The sequence below is a fragment of the Dipteris shenzhenensis genome, chromosome 9 (genome assembly GCF_047967505.1).
Source record: "Dipteris shenzhenensis isolate YYH24624 ecotype China chromosome 9, Dip_SZ_1.0, whole genome shotgun sequence".
NCBI lineage: Eukaryota > Viridiplantae > Streptophyta > Polypodiopsida > Gleicheniales > Dipteridaceae > Dipteris > Dipteris shenzhenensis.
Genome location: NC_141604.1, coordinates 48964374 through 48978576, shown reverse-complemented (window position 1 = coordinate 48978576; position 14203 = coordinate 48964374). Strand labels below are relative to the sequence as shown.

Below are 14203 nucleotides of genomic sequence, written 5' to 3'. Positions count from 1 at the left end.
GAAAGGGTTAGATTCCCTAATCCCAACCCTAAATGGGTTTGTATATATTCTACATTATCAACTAAATCTAGTGTACAATTAGTCATTTGTGGTGTACTCTCTAGCTATGCCCTCTCTCCTCATCTCCACTCTTCTCCTCTCCCCTCTTCATATTTTGTCATGGTATCAGAGCATCCTTGCCTTCCACTGAGGCATTGCGATTCTTGAGAGAGTGAGAGTGATTGAGAGATTAAGAGTTCTTGAGTACGCTCTTTTGCTGAGAGAATTTCCGTTTGAAGGAATTCCGTCTATTCTTTCCATAATTTCGTTCATTGTGAATTCATTGCTTGAGTGTTTTCTTTGGGAGATTTTATTGAAAGTTCTGTATCTTCATATTATGAGAGATTCATGGTTGTGAGAGGGAGATATAGGAGTCTAGTTGTTTGAGAGAGAATTTTTGAAGGTTTCCTATGAGAGGAAATGCTCCACAGAGTTGTGAGATTTATGAGATTCCCATGCGTTGAGAGAGTCCATAGTGCCTACCATTTTCTTCATAGGGTGAGAGAGAGAAATATTAGTGACTTCAAATACTCAATAGACTCAACAACTCTCCAACTAAGGCTCTCACAACTACAACACCTTCAACAACCATGGGGACTCCTTCAAGAACAAAGACTGGATGTCATGAAGTGACATAGTGGCATAGGCAAGGTACCTTACAACTCGACATGACCTTTAATAACTCAACTCTACAAGGACCCCTATGATCTCTCCAACCAACTGTGACTGCAACAGAGAGCATTGGCTATGGGCTCAATTAGTCAACAGCTCTTTAGCAACCACCCTGCTCCAAGAAAAGGGTGCTCCAGTGCCTTCTATGGCACTCATGGCTCACCTGAACGCCTAGGCCATGGGCCTCCATAGCTACGATGCGCTTAAATAGCCGACTATCTCCATCAATGACTTGACAAAACAACTAGTAAGCTTGCCATAACCTCATTGCCCAGAAGCACTCGTCAACACATGCCAAAAGTCCATCAATGCTCCTCAATAGCAACAATTGTTGGCTCTTTCCCACGGCTTTTGTAGGAAGAGCAGGGTTTTCTCAGTATGTAGGGTTCCGAGGCTTTTTGTCACCTACAGATATATCGGGGTTGTCGTTTGTACTATACGTGTAGCTTAGGACCTCGAGTCATATTTTAGTGAGAGACGTAGCCTTAAGTGTGGTAAGCAAACATAGTGCATGCATGTCTAAAAGGAACATGTATCATCATGGTTGAGGTAATGAAGGCTTTCGCCTTCATTGGGGCCTGTAGGGTTTAGGAGGAGTTTAAGGGTTAGAAGGAGGTTTCAAGGTTTAGAAGGAGATTCCAAGGTTTAGAGAGAGGTTCCAAAGTTTAGAAGGAGGTTCCAAGGTGAGAAGGAGGTCTAAGGTTTAGAAGGAGGTTCTAAAGTTTAGGAGGTTTGAAAGTTTAGAAGAGGTTCCAAGGTTCAAGGTAGAGTACATGGTGGAGAACTCGTCTCCCTCATAGATCATGGAGGTTAAGGGTTGAGGAACTAAGGGTTTAGGGGGAGCATAGGAGTGGGAGAGGAAGAAGGTGTAAGAGCATGGGGGAAAGAAGAGAGAGGAGGGAGGAAGAGGAGGAGGAGGAGAGAGAAGGAGGAGGAGAAGGGGGGAGGAGGGAGGAGGAGAAGAGAGGAGGAGGGAGGAGGAGGAAGAGGGAGGAGGAGGAGAAGGAGGGAGGAGGAGAGGGAGAGGATGGGTTGCAAGGTTGGAGGAGAGGGGAGGAGGAGTTGCAAGGTTAGGACATGCTTTTGGACGTGGAGTGCAAGGAAAGCATGGACACTTGAGACAATTGCTTGGAATACCAAAGTAGAACTCAACACAATACCCCAAAGAGTGTGGGCTTCATTCCATTATGGGGTATTTATACAAGTTGGAGAGCTTCTCTCTCTGCATGGAATTGTAAGACATTCTCTCTCTAAATGTAGAACTTGCATCTGGAAGTTGCATGTAGGAGTTGCATGTATAACTCGTATGTAGGAGTTGCATGTAGAACTCACATGTAGAACTCGCATGTAGGAGTTTCATGTAGAACTTACATGTAGGAGTTGCATGTAGAACTCGCATGTAGGAGTTCCACGTAGAACTCGCATGTAGTAGTTGCATGTAGAACTTGCATGTAGAACTCGCATGTAGGAGTTGCATGTAGAACTCGCATGTAGAACTCACATGTAGGACTCGCATGTAGAACTCGCATGTAGAACTTGCATGTAGGAGTTGCATGTAGAACTCGCATGTAGGAGCTGCATGTAGGAAGCAAGTTGGATTCCTAAGAGAGATTATTTCTAGCCTTATGCAAGTACAAGCGGAGCTTTGCCACTATTCTACACACATTCTGTTCTACCTAAGTCCATGTTGGCATAGAGACAACATACTCCCGGATCCATTTTATTACCTGTCCTCGGGTTATGGCTTATTGCGAGCATGTACTTGGATTGCCTTGCCTTCAGTCCAGTGGCTATGGAACTTATGTCATGCCAGTCGGTCCTACTGTGTAAAGCCTTGGCACCATAAAATTTTTTCTCAATTTTCAGGTAGCCTGTATCCACCATTTGTTTAAACAGAGATATGTGGCATGCCTCTAAGAAGATCACTCTTTGATAGAGTCGGCTTGTAATTTGAGCATCAACCCATTCATTGGGATTGAATCTGAGTGGAGGCAAATGGGTATCGAGGTAACATGCGACTTCTAGAATGAATTCCCATGTTTTACAAAATATAGCACTTAGGCGAAGGAAGCGATCAATGTTGCTGTGCATTATTTACTCATGCTACTGAAGTGCTCGGATCATTGTGCCTTGGATATTCCATTCTACACTAGAGTATGGTTCGATCATTGGCCAATTAATGGTTCGATCTTCATCCAAAGTGTGTATGTTGGCTTCCCATTTTTTACGTCGTGGAACTACATAGAACTTGGGATGGGTTCTAAGACATGGAGGTGCACGTAGATACTCCTTCAAGAAGATTACATCAAAGAGTTTGGGACGGCACCAATCAGGTTGTCGATCCAACTTGCTTATCCAACCTTCACTAATTTGACGCTGATGAAGGTTGGTAGGAAAGTTGTCCAGGGTCCATCCAACTCGAGTTTTCATATTAGGATATTTGCTCCAAAATTCCTTGATGGGGTTATTGGGAAGTGGTAGCTCATCAAAATCATACCCATCATTGGAACTTGGCATGGGAGTATGAATTGGATTATCGGGATCCTGATATTCAAAATCAAATAGTGTGTCATTTTCTGTTGAAAACTTTTTAGCAACCATTGAAAACTGTTTGGACACTTTTAATGAGTCTTTATCATGATTCACTATGCATTGCTTTTGATGCACTATTATCTATGAGAGAGAGAGAGAGAGAGAGAGAGAGAGAGAGGGAGAGAGATCTTTTGCAATCTTGAAGCAAGCAACAAATGGACAAACACATTCAGATTAACCCAGTATGCCCATTGTGTGGGAATTTGTCTTGCATGTTTTGTGAAATTGTGTGGTGACCAAGGAGGTATGATGCATGTTGGAAACGACAGTTCAACATTGGAGACTTATATCCTACTTTTTCATAGCCTCACAATGGGGGACCTAGCTCTTTGGTGACACACGTAGCTCCTGTCTATGCTAGCGACCAGCTGGTAGTACCTCTAATCGGTTGTGCTAATGGCGGTTTAGGATTTCAGAAGCAGGATGATCTTTGAACCCCAAGTGCAAATGTACTTTTGAGAATTGGCCATCTTGGCCCTTTTCAAGTGCAACCTCTAGGATCTCAGATGGATCATCACGGCAAAGAACCCGGTAGTTAGTCATGACTCGCTTGAAGTTAAAGCTAGCCTACCCTACGGGTAGAGGTCCTTGTCGCTAAGCGCAATGCATGCCAAGGGCGATGTGGTCTCGTTTTTGCTGGGGCTGACGACACCCTAATAAATTCGGCATTTTCCTTTTTTTTTAACAAGGAAAAATGAAAAAATGGTTTTTTTTTGTATTCAAGCGGTTGTAATAGGTGACTCCCTGGAGCAATGAAGTATATCAACAAGAATGGTATCATGACGTTGATGTGGAAAACTTAGAACTGATAAATGATAGATGTAGAATTGAAAGCATGCAAAGACTAGCTTCTATAGAAAATTTAATAGTGAAACTATTCAATGCAAGTTCATAAGAGCTTGCCAATTGTTTGCAGACAACACCATAGCTTTCTCACAAGAAGACAATAATAGTGTGACTCAGTGAATGGAAGTATTGAGCAATTTTCGCATAGCTTTAGGTTCCAAGTATAGCTAGTAGTAAACCTTCATGCTCAGGGCTGACACTAGAGTGGGTCAAGAACTTGCAAGTTCAGCTAATTGGAAGGGGGGAAATTATATGATATCTAGATGCACCTCTAGGTGTTGGAGTGATGCTGCATCAGAGGCTTGAATGGTTTTTCAGTGTTGGGTGTTTCTTGGTAGTCCTGCAACTGTCACGTATGTGGCATCGATTTCCACATATGTAGCACATTTTGTTGCGACTGTCACATATGCGGCATCGATCTAGACCTTTAGCAAAACCCACTGGCAGGAGATAGGGTGCCTTTTTTGTGCCTTCCTATGGGTTGAGGAGGGATATAAAAGAAATATATACTTAATATAGCTGGTAAGGGGTATATTGGCCAAACGCATTCAAATTAGCCCAGTATGCCCATTGTGTGGGAAATCAATTGAATATGTCTTGCATAATTGCATGACCTGTCCAGGGAGGTATGGTGCAAGTTGGAAGCGCCAATTTAGCTTTGGGCCTTGTGTCTTCATTTTTCATAGGTGGACCCTGCTCTTGGGTGACACATTCATGCTCTCGTCTATGCTAGTGACCAACTGGCAATACCTCCGATCGACTATGCTAATGGTGATTTGGAATGAGGAGGAAGATCTTTGAACCCCAAGTGGAGATGTGTTGGATATTTTGGTTATGAGACTCCCTCATGGGGAGGCAAATAAGGGTTCCTAAGGTTTAGGAGGCTTTGATGAGGTACGGTGGATTGTGGACTCTTCGAGATCCTCGAGGTCATGAACTGGCATGCAGGGTGACTTGGCTTCTACGATTCGCATGGAGGTGTCTAGCAATTTTGAACTAAGGCGGTCCTCATATACCTACTGGAACATCGTGATCCTTCCTTCTGTCAATTGAAGAGTCTAGGAGGCTCTATGAGAGTCGGTCTGTAGGGTCGAGTCATTTTCATAGAGCAGGCGGTCATCTAGTAGTTCTATAGTTGTGAGTCCATAGTGAGTGTCCATGTATTGCCTACAAAGTCGGTAGAGGTGCGGCAAGGTCTTGAGTCTGAGTTGTGTGTAACTAAGAATAATATATAGTGTCTTTGATCCAAGAGTTTTGTCGCTTATCTTCTTCTTCAGTCGTGCGATTTGTACTTTCAATAATCCGAGCCATTTCTCTCATAATAAGGTGTCTTCTCTGATTTCAAGTGTTGAAATTTATCACGGTTTCTATATCTTGTGTAAGAATCGTTATTTTGTGTGCTCAGGTATACACATTGCATGCATACAAATTCCAACAAGATACATCCCTTTTGGGAATCGGCCATCTTGGCTTTACTTAAATGCAACCTCAAGGAGATCATCAGGGCAAAGAACCTTGTAGTTAGCCGTGCCTCGCTTGAAGGTAAAGCTCACCTACCCCGTGGGTAGAGTTCCTCAGCACCTTCTTGCTAATAAAATTCGGCATTTTCATTTTTTTAGAGCTTAGAATATAATTAGACTGATCAATGGTAGAGGTAGCACTGAAAGCATGCAAAGACTGACTTCTGAAGGGAATTTAATAGTAAACCGGGTCAATGGCAGCTTGCGAGCTACACTTCCTCAGAGGACTGGAGTACGTTTATAGAGTTTCAGCATCAACGACTATAAGAATACATTGTTGCTAATGAAAGGACCAACTTACCTTCTTGTATCAACATTCATATAGAGATCATGGAGAAATCTCCGGTTAGAAGTAGCTATCTTGGCATCTATGACGATTGAACTTCTAGCAATACAAGTTGAAGCGTTATCTTAAGTCTAGGAACGTCGAAATTCTGGCGATTCCGCTGGCAATTCTAGCAATACATGTTGAAGCGTTATCTTAAGTCTATGAACGTCGAAATTCTGGCAGTTTCACTGGCATGGTTGTAATGGTATCTGCCCAACAGCCAGAAGCTGGGTGTTCGATGTTCCTTAGCGCTTGCAGCACGCAGCTGCAGCATTTGAACCCACTTCCCAGCCCAATTTGCCACACCTTGTTACCCGTCTTCACCCTCCCCTTCGCCTCCTCATAGGCCAGTGCATACCACACCGACGACGACGACACGTTCCCGAACCGATGTAGCGTCATGTAAGATGGCTCCGTCAGCTCCGCCGTCAGTTTCAAACTCTTCTCCACCTGCTTTATCACCGCTTTGCCTCCTGCATGGATGCAAATGTGGTCGAACGCTAGCTTGAAATCGGGTACGTAAGGCTTCACGCTCGCCTGAAACACCTTCCTTGCCACAGCGTTTGTTACAAACAATATGATCTCCCTAGTCGGCAGCACTCTCGGGCCCAGCCACCTGATGGTGGTCTCCATAGCATTTGCAGCACAACTCATCAGATCTTTCGAGAGGCTCACTCCAATCACTCCTTCGCTGTCTTCTTCTTGGAAAATGCACTTGTACGATTTGTCGTCGGCTGAAGCCTGCGTTCTCGCAGTGTACGTAACCTGGTACTTGGCTCTGCCTCGATCCGCCCACTTATTTGACAGTACGACTGCCGAAGCTCCGACCCTGAAGAGGCAATTGGTAACCAGCATCGATTGATCATTCCCAAAATACCAATTTCTTGTCAAGTTCTCGGTGCTTACTACAAGAGCGTATGCATTTCGGTGTCCATAAAGGATTCTTTTAGCCAAGTCGAGCGAGAGGATGCCCGCGGAGCATCCCATACCCGACAAGTTGAAGCTTTTGATGTTGTCCCGCAATTTGTACCTATTGACAATCATAGAAGTCAAAGACGGTGAGGGACTAAAGAGCGAACAATTCACAACCAGAACACTGATTTGTTCTGGCTTCACATTCACGTTGAGGAAGAGCTCATCCAGAGCGCCGAAAACCACCGTCTCACTCTCTGCGCGCTCCATTTGCAAGGTAATGCGAGGGGGGAAATAGTGCAAGGACGTCGGCATGGCAGTGTACTCGCTGAGGCCGGAGCGTTCGATGATTTTTCTTTGAAACTCAAGGCTACCGTCATCGAAGCGACCGGCGAGCGTCGAGTGCTCAAGGAAGGAGGCAACAGGGATTCTCCAAGACGAAGGGGGGCGGAAGCAAGCGAAGTCGACGACGTATACTGGGTGATGATGAAGAAAGAGCCAAACCAAGGAGCCCAAAAGCAAGGGGATGAGGGAGAAGAGGAGGTACGAGGTGCAGGGGATGTGCAGGGAGTCCAGGAGGGAGAGGAGCGCCATGGTCAGCTTCATAGCGACGGTGCAGCGAAGGTCGTATATGAAGCATTTTACAGAGTGATCAGAGTGTCTACGGACTCCTCGCTTGGATCAAACTCCCACCTACCACCTATTAGCTAATTTCATTAATATAGCTAATTCCGTTTTAGTCCCTCTTCGCTCCTAATGCCACTCCTGTTGCCTCTCTCCATCATCTGTACTTCCAAACGTCGCATACATATAAGTTCACCCAGAAAGCATTATTGAAAGGCCTTTACTTCTCCATGTGGTTTCGTTTCAAGGCCTTGTTGTTTACCCTCCCATGCAATCCGAGTGCCAACCTGAGTTTGTTACATGGCTTTGATGACTCTATCCATTTCGGATTCGTAGCTATGAGTGAAGGGCTTGGCTATGAGTGAGGGGTCGGCAGACCGTTCTCTTGTATACACTACAATTCCAACAAGGACTACACAGCCCCCCTTGCAGGCTTATTGAATGTAATTCATCGCGTTTAATAGAGAAATTCAATTGATTTCTTAGTTAAAAAGTTTGAGATAGCTCAATTGAGCTAAGGTCAAAGTGAGAGCTTCAAAATTTTATGCAAAGGGGGCTTGAATTTCGTAGGGTCTTTCCACAATACTACTTGAAGATGTTATGAAGGAATTATAGTAAAAGAATTATGAATTCGATACACTCACAACTAAGAGGGAGGGAGGCCCTCCTCTTATACTTAGAGACATTTCACTCTCTTCCCTCTCTTTGATTTCCCTCCTTTTCTACTAACTAGTACATTTTCGAACTCTTTTCAATTCTACAACTTGACTTTATTCCTATTTGTTTTGGCCCATGGAGGCTAATTAACTTATGTTTGTGCATGGGTTAATTTGTTTTCATGCATAGGTTAATCTTTTAAGCCTATGTCTAAGAGGGGTGCACCTAATATGTGAAATTCTAGAAGGGATTTGAACCCATAATCTTGTGTTTCACACACATGAGCTCTACCACTAAGCGTGTAACAACTCTAAGGATAACTATAATATCATAAATGGTCCCTCTTCCCCCTCCCGTTTGGCATGTCCCTTTCCCCTTCATAAGTGGTCCCTCTCCTGAGATTCACAATCTCAGGTAGCTCTCTCCTTAATGCCCCCTCTCCTTTGGCATGTCCCTTTCTCTTTAATGCCCCCTTCATAACTGTCCCTCTCCTCCTCCACAATCTCAAGTACCTCCCTCTTTAATGCCCCCTACCCTCCATTATTCTTCAATTGAAACTCCTCCCCTCCCCCTTTATCCCTTAGTTTAATCATGGCCTTGCCATCTTCCTTTTTACCCCTCTTCTATTCTCCACAACTAATTAATAGGAATTTATCATTTTTCAATGTCTAGGGGCACATACGTATTTATTCATCTGTGCCCTTTAAAAATAAAGGAGCCAATAAGATTAAACTTCTTTAATGGGATGCTAGGTGGAGAGGTGGAGATACCTGTTACCTTTCTTATGTTTGAAGACTCACAAATCAAAGTAATTAATGGTTGCTAAGTCAAGGCCTTCAAGAAAGTAGTTTTCATTTCCTCAAAGGTTTGCAAGAATAAAGTTTTTGGAAAATGTACTTTTGTTATACTGATGACATACGAAAGGTCATTCATAATATTTTATAGCCAGTCCCCACACACATTCCTTGCTTTTATCAATTGTTAATGCAACATGTACGGGTATTTGCATAGCCTTTATAACCACTCCCCACACATTCCTTGCTTTTGTCATTTGTTAATGAAAGAAGTAGGGGTATTGGTATAGCCTTTAAGAAAGGAAATCCACCTACATTTATTGAAAGAAGAAGGATGAAAGAAGTAGGGGTATTAGTATAGCCTTTAAGAAAGGACATCCACCTACATTTAATTTAATGTCATAAGAACGAACGAGTTCTCACGTAGTAATGTTTGGTAGTTTATGCGACTTTTTCTAAATAGCTTATAGGATCCATAGGAGGACCATGGCACTCCATGATGAGTGTAGGCATTCAAAATGCACCCCATGTGGAGCCAATATTTTGTGAATTTCTTATATATGCAAGTGTTAACTTTAGAAAATAGTACAAGGTGTAAATCAAGTACTGCTATTAACACATTATAATAAAATGATAATTGTCAATATGCAAATGTGTACAAGTATAATGGAATATCTATTTCAAAAGCATTATCTTGAAATTCTCATGACATTATCAATTTGTGTGTCTTTCTTTATGAAAATAACATACATAGCAAAGTTATTTGTTGCAATTTTTCTTTGGAATGGAAATGCTCGTTTACTCTATTTTGAGTTGAATAGCTTTGGCCCCCGTCTATGGTATGATTATCAAGCCCAACATATTTAATGTTGAATTAGAATCACTAAGGTCTAATTTTTTTAAAAGGGAGAATGTTAGAAAATTAATCGCCCATTTGGGGCAAAAATCTATGTGACGATGGTATTCAAATATTTTTTTAATAAAACTATGTTGGTCACCAAAGATACCAAAGACAACCAATCTTCAACAACCTGTATCTTTTAATTGATGAATCCAAATTGTTCATCTTGCATCTCAGATTAGATGCCAAGGGATTGTTTAGATAAGTATCATGTTTTTTGCACCATTTAGTAAAGTTACATGCATTAGAATAAACATTTTATAAATGTATGGATAATTTCTCCACCAAGTTAAGAGCATCATAGCCCATTTTAGGCTATCATTTCTCAAGGGTGAGGATGGTCTGATAGGCCCATTTCACTTCACCTTTTCCAAGGGGGCTCTCTAGAAAATACACGCACAGTTAGAATCATGAGATAAATGATTCCAATTTTGTGTGAAAGGACATACTTAAAAAATAGTCATGTTACATATAGCATGATCAAGTGTTGCCATTAATCCTAGGCATACATATGGCAGCTTGAACAAATCATAACTTATGCATTATTTATTGAATCCAAACATTAACCTATTTTAATATATTGAGGCCAAAATATTGCACAATTATTGCCTCTTTTTAGCTTGATCCTAAAATTATTACAAAGGCTCTTTTCCTAGTGAGGCTTCTATGTTCAGTTCCTTGAAATCAATACTAAAACTATTACCATAACTTATTTTCTATTTAATGCTTGTATATTGGGTCATATAGTACATTACAATCTTTTCAAAATCATGAAATGTTCGTTCTATGCTTATAAAAAGTACAAATTATCGAGATACTCACAAATCCAAGAATTCAACAACTCATAATATAGTTCTCAAGCTCTATGTGTGAGTGTGTGTGTGTGTGTGTGTGTGTGTGTGTGTGTGTGAGAGAGAGAGAGAGAGAGAGAGAGAGTTAACCCTATGGCAACAAGGGCTAGAAGTCCAGTCTAGGGCAACAACGATGAGAGCATTGTGTGTGTAGAGTAGCGGCAAAGCTCCGCTTGTAATATCTTGAGCCTAAAAATGGTATGATCAGTCTTAAAGGATGAGGATAACCAAAATCCTCTCTAAAAAAGATTTCATACTTGCAAAATCAGGATCTAGAGAGAGAAATACTAAATCTAGAGAGAGAAAGACTAAAAGCCTATATTTTTTGAAGTCCCCCACTTTGTGTAGAGACCGAAAAGGTCCCCCCCTTTTGTGTAGAGACCCAAAAGGTCCCCCTTACTTTGTGTAGAGATGCAAAGGTCCCCCCACTTTGTGTAGAGACCCGAAAGGTCCCCCCTAAAGTGGAGGGACTCTTGCCCAAAAGATCTCCTACTAAAGAGGTCCCACCACAGAGGTACCTACTGATTGTTTAGAGGCCAACATGTATAAATATCTCTCAATAGAATGAAGCTTTGACTCTTTGGGGTTCAGTGTTCAAGCTCACAATTGTGTTCATGTAATTGATCTCCATGCATCCATGCTCTCTTACACTATCATGCTCTAGCATGCCCTTACCCTTGCACTCCCTACCCTTGTACTCCCTTCTTCTTCTCCTCCCTCCTCCTCCTCCTCCTTCTCCATCTCCTCCTCCCACTACTACACACGGATCCTATTGCGACGTTTACGTACCGACGTTTAGCGCCCGCTTAGCGTTAATCGTCGGTATGAAAAGTGGGTTTCGTAAATCGTCGCTATATAGCGACTGTTGCTAAAAGTCGCTATATAGCGACACTGATACAAAATATTATAGCGACGTTTTTACAGAGAGGTTTTTTTTTTTTAATAGGCCTTAAAAGTTAGTTTTTTCCAATGACAAATTTTTTTAAATTTTCATACATGTTTGAGCTCATAGAGAATAAAAAAACGAGAGCATGTACATCAAGCCTTTGAAGCTCATATATTCATGTCCAAGTTTGAGATGAGAAAAATCAAATAAGAGCATTTACATCAACTGTTTCATCTTGAGCCAAGTCTAAGGCGCCAAGCAAGTCTATCTCCAACTCTATACCGAGTTGATCTCCTATATCATCATCGTACTCTAGCATCGTACGTTCACCTAAAAGTATTTGATCATCTTCTTCAGTAAAGCTTAAGTGTGGTGATTGATCTTGATGATTGTTGTCTTCTTCGTCAATATCGTGATCTCCATCCTCCTCCCGTGCGATGTCATAATGCGCATCTTCCTCTTGGCTCATATGGTGATCTACATCTTCTTCTCTAGATTCATCAATTGGATCCGGCATTGGTAGTGGCATCTCCATATCCACATCTCGATCTTCAAAAATTTTCTTACTTCGTGGTGCAACTTGGATCACGTACCACCATCTTGGATCAGAACGATCCGGATGAAAAACCACCTATATTGAAGATGGGTGCCAAATGTCGTCAATTATATATATGAAATTATGCTCAAGTACATGTATCAATGGACTTTAAAAACGAAAGCTTCAACTAATTAAATCATTAGTATGCACCTACTCACAGTGCTCGGGAAGAACAAAAGTATCACTTTCATCGGTCCAATGTTTGGTGGAGTCTATTGCAAAGAGACCGCTACTATCTTTTCTCACTGTCGCATGGGGACCGTTGTAAGTAGTTCTAAACCATTTTACATCAAGAATGAAAATAGTAAATCGTCTGAAATCAATTTCATAGATGTCGCGTATGGTTCCACAATAATCCAACTGTGAGGAGAGAAGATTGGTATCCAGAGCACTTGCTCGGCTATCTTGTGTGAAGTTAGCCATGACTCCACAATCATACGTGACTCTCTTTGAATCGATGCATTCCACACGAAAATGTCGTCCATATGACCATAATGCACTGTACTTCCTTCTCATAGGTTGTTCCCCAATTATCCTTAAATTCTTCCTCAACCTTGTGCTTAGGCTTTGTGCACTGCAACACAAAGTATGGATCATCTTCCCCATTCTCCCTAGAGGTAGCGTCAATTGCAAAGTTATCCCCCTCTTCTAGATAGTCAGTGAGGTCATCAAAACACTCCCCAAATTGTGGCAAGTCATTGTTTTTATCTCCATTATTTGTCACTCCATCTGAAGATGCACGCACTGCAGAAACAAGAAAGTTTTCTGTTTTGATCATATGTGGTTGTTTAAAATGCCCCATATGCTGTGAAAACCACAAACTCCTTTAATTTTCTCACAATCATGCCAGCTTATCCTTTGCACTTCATCCACTTTCACTTCATGGAACTCTGTGCACTACACTATTCTTAAGGCTTTGTTTACTGCATCCCCATAAGAATTGTTATCTGCGTGTTGTACTAGTCATAGCACTTTGTATCTCATCTTGTTCTTGAAATGAATAGTTTTATGCAAAATCTATGACAGAGACAATAGAGTCATGGGGAAAATTGGCAAGGCACATCCTGGACTGCTTATCCAACTAGCTGGCAATGAAATTGTGAAGCACATATTTTGGGATGGATTGAACCATGTGACCTACAAGCTCCCTCTGCTAAGTGCTCTTATACAATAGTAGCCATCTCTTTTTATGAGATCCTTCAACATTGACATTTTCGAATCTCCTCCATTTTAGAGCAACAGGGTTGTCTTCCTCATTTCATTTGGACATGAAATCTCCTCTTCTTCAGCTTCAGACTACAATGCTTGCATGTGACACAAATGCATTCAATGTGGTGCCACTCATGGTCTCCCTTTGGACAAACCACTTAGAGCTCCCACAGAGACCTTAGGCTACAAAATCTAGTCTCCCTTGCAACACATGATGAGGATCTAGGTGGCCGCCTATAGATTGGGCATTCATTGGGGAGACATGGGTATCGATCCCCATGGAGCAATGCTCCAACATGACCAAATCTCAAGTCATTCATAGCTTATTGGGCTAGTCAAAGTCTATGTGTGTTTTGCAACAACAAACATTCCTATCTTTGAGTTTCCTAACGTACCATGGCTTACAATGCTCAAAGCTCCTCTGCCTAATTGAAATGTCAAGATTATGAACTTTGCCTAGCCCAACGTGTGGAAACAACAATACACCAAGCCTCCTTTTTGCACTACTATGAGGAAAACAAAACATAGTGCGTGAAAAAATGTGGTCTAATTAAACTAATCAACCTATGGGAAAACAAAACAATTTCAACCCTCGGGCTGGTTTAATATAGTCACATATAATGAATCTAATAATTAAATTAATCAAGCTACTAGCAAAACAAAACAATTTCAACCATCGCACTGGTTTAGGATAGCCACAATTTCAACTATCGAGCTGGTTAAGGACAGTCACAATTTCAACGACCTAGCTAGTTTAGGACATGGTCACAATTT

At 41.8% G+C, this 14203-nt stretch overlaps 1 pseudogene; it reads right to left on the bottom strand.

Annotated features, from left to right (window-relative positions):
- Positions 1-6022: 6022 nt before the first annotated feature.
- On the bottom strand, positions 6023-7322 carry LOC147898771 (3-ketoacyl-CoA synthase 4 pseudogene; annotated as a pseudogene).
- Between the last annotated feature and the right edge of the window lie 6881 nt (positions 7323-14203).